We start from the raw sequence: 3,741 nt of genomic DNA on the forward strand, positions 1-3,741 counted from the left end.
AAATGCGCTTTACACAATTGATGTATGTATGGATTGTGATAAGAGTTGTATGAGCCCCTAATAAAATGATTAGAAAAAAAAGAAATATAGCAAGAAAGTTGTGTCAGGGTTGTATCCTCTCCCCAAACTTGTTCAATCTGTGTGCTGTGTGCAGAGAAACTGGATTATATGAAGAAGAATGTAGCTTCAGGATTGGAGAAAGCATTATTATCAACCTGCAGTATGCAGATGACACAATATTGCTACTGAAAGTGAGCAGAAATGCATTTGTTGGTGAATATCAAGGATTGCAGGCGTCAATATGGATTACAACTCAATATAAAGAAGACCAAAATCCTCACAATTGGAACAACAGATAATATCATGATAAATGAAGAAACGGTTGAAGTTGTCAAGGATTTTGTCTTTCTTGGATCCACAAGTAATACTCATGGAAGCAGCAGTCAAGAAATGTAAGGGGAGTTGCATGAGATAAATCTGCTGCACAAGACCTCTTTTGAGTTTTAAAAAGCAAAGATGTTATTTTCAGGACTAAGGTGCACCTGACACAAGCCATGGTATTTTCCATCGCCTCATATACATGTGAAAGTTGGACACTGAATAAGGAAGTCCAAAGAAGAATTGGTGCCTTTGAATTGGGATCCTGGAGAAGAATATTGAAAGTATCATGGGCTGCTAAAAGGACAAACAGATCTGTCTTGTAAGAAGCACAGCCAGAGTGCTCCTTAGACGACAAGACTTCCTGTTACATAATTTGGACATGTTATCAGGAGAAATCAATCCCTGGAAAAGGACATCATGCTTGGTTGAGTTGAGAGTCAGTAAAAAGGAGGATGGCCCTCAACGAGGTGCATTGGCATAGAGGCTGCAACACTGGGCTCAGGCATAGGAGCACGTGTGAGGCGGGAGCAGGACCGTGCAGTTTCCGTCTGTTCTGCACAGGGCCACTATGGAACCAGCCCAATGGCACCAAACAACACACACACACACATATTTCTACACACGGGTGGTTTCATCTTTTGATGTACTTGAGTTATTTTGAACTTACTGTCATCTTTTTTGAAATATATTACAATATTATAGTACATAAATTGCTGATATTATCATTCTAGGATGTTCACCTTAGAGATGCTCAAATATTGTATTTATAAAGATGCTATAAAAACAATAATCGTGAACAAAAAGTTTTGTAGTTTATATCAGAACCTCTTTATGACTGAGTAATCATAATGAAATCTCCGATTGGTACAGACCTAGGGGATTACCTGTATGTAAAATCTTAGTTTTAATCATGAACATTCTTTATCTCACTCCTCTAGTTCCTCAATTCTAAGTTTCTATCTATTATAAAAAATCCCATTAGTCACAATACTTAGGGGGGGAATTATCACATTAAATTGTATGTATCAAAAGTAAGACATACATTGTGTGAGGAGAGAAACATTTCTTGGAACAAAAGTAATTCTTTCAGACCAGTGATTGGTTGTGGGGAGTTTCTCCCCAAAGAAAAAGTCGGACCATCTTCTTTGAAATGGAACTGCCCCTCCCTGCCCCCTAAGTCCAAGATACAGGCAGTTCTCTACCATGATCAATTTGTCATAACCCTGAGTTTATGAAAGGGAAATAAGATCATTGTGTTTTTATTGCCCAGTAGTGCCCCTATTTATATTTTTTCCTTTTCAATATCTGGATATTACCTGTCCTGAGTTCCTTGGGCCTTTTCTCAACCATCATAGTTACTCAAAGACTATAGCAGGACACCCATGCAGCTTCCAAGCATGCCCCAGATGCAATATCCCTGGGCCTGTAGAGTGCAGAGGTTGTGAAAATGTAGAAATGGTGTGGAAATGGTGTGGGAATGTGGAAATAATACCTTGCTACTTCTATTCTCCATCCTGGATCGTCCATATTAATACCAGTTGCCATTCAGTTAATTCTGACTCATCGCGATCCCATCTGCCTCAGATTAGAACTGAACTCCATAGTTTTCAATGGCTGGTTTTTAGAAAGCATGTCATCAAGACTTTCTTTCAAGGCAGTCCAAATGCCCAAGTAGAAGAATGGATAAAGAAACTATGGCACCTAGTCCTATATACACATTAAAAAACAGTGAGGAAGGCATGAAACTCCACATGCCATTGAAGGACCTGGAAATCATTATGCATACCAAACTGAGTGATCAAAAAATTAAAATAAACAAAATCCAAATGTGATGAAGGGAAATGTATCAGAACATTAATGGTGAACATCTTATTTGCAGAAGGCTACGGAGGAGACTGGGAGCCTAAAATCCATCTGCAGAGTATCTAGTCAAATTAAGCCTCTTGGCAGATCCCCTCTGGCCACAGTTGAGAGGGATATATGGCTCTGATAACAGAGATTATTGTAAACTTGAATATGGTGGCTGGAACTACAATATAATTTAATACTTGGTCAGTTGACTTTCCTCTTGACCTAACCTGAATCTGCTAGTTTTCATTTGTTCCACGACAAAAATTTCTTCTTTGGCTTTTTAAAATATTGCTGGTGGTCTTTTTCTTACTCTTGATATCATTTTTTACTGTATACTTTATTTATATTTTTAATTTTTATATTATTATTATGTTTGGTTTTGTGTTTGTTTTTGTTTCTGTTAGATTTCCCAGTTTAAGAAGCCCAGAAAGGGTGGATTCATAGAAACAATAAATGATGCAGTGGTTTATCAGGGATGAGGGCGGGCAGTGCGAGGTGTATTAGGGAGGAAATAATGAATGCAGAAGGGGGAGGGAGCACTAGAACTGATTGTGATGATGTACCTAAGACTCTTTTTTAAAGTGACTTAACTATGGAAGTCACTGGAACTATGGAAGATAATATGTGAATTTATATTAATAAAAACTTTAAGTTTAAAAAGTCAATTCCTAAATACAGTGACCCTGTAAATTAGGGGCAATAAAAATTATCTCAGTTAGTGTGAGGATAAAAGGAGATTGAAAATACAAGTGTGCTGCCGAAGCCTGGATTGGTATAGGTACTAAATCTTCTTTTTACCCTTTGTTTACCCTTTGTTTGTTTGGATGGACAACAACTTTTCTCCTAACTTTCCATCTTTCTTAAACTGCGCTCCACACCAAATTGGTCATGAGCCAGAAATAGCATTCATCTGAAGTGTGCTGCCCAAACAGTCATATATTTAAGTTACATATCTAAGTTTGAATTTCTTGGTTGCCACACTAGGAAAGTAACACTAACTAGGTTAAATTGTATTAACATATATTTTACTTAACTAAATATATCCAAAATATCATTTTCATACACAATCATTTTAAAGTTATGAGATTTTTTTGTTCTTGTTATTACTTCTACTACCTCTGAAGTTTGGCGTGTAAAACATGTATCAATTCAGACCAGCTACATTTCCAGGGCTCAGCAGCCATAGGTGCAACGATGTGTATACTAGAACAGGGCTATACTTTGAGACTTTTTCTTAAAAGTCTTTGACAGATGTTCACATACTTCAAATGCAACCATCAGCCAAGGGCTTGGGAATGTTTCCTAAACGCATCATTCATAAGCCTTCTACCATTAAGGAAATTCGGTGAGGGAGGAGAGGTTCGAAGTCTTCATTTCTCTGTTTGCTGCTTCATAGGCAACTCCATCTTATTATGTGCAAAATCGTGTCAATGCAGATCCATCATCTTTCAGATCTCATGACTTGAATCTATTTAGTGAATAACACTTTACCATTTCTATTGCTTGGGG

Source organism: Echinops telfairi, unplaced genomic scaffold (assembly GCF_000313985.2).
Source record: "Echinops telfairi isolate 266 unplaced genomic scaffold, ASM31398v2 ScPeMD7_7465;HRSCAF=8503, whole genome shotgun sequence".
Classification (NCBI taxonomy): domain Eukaryota; kingdom Metazoa; phylum Chordata; class Mammalia; order Afrosoricida; family Tenrecidae; genus Echinops; species Echinops telfairi.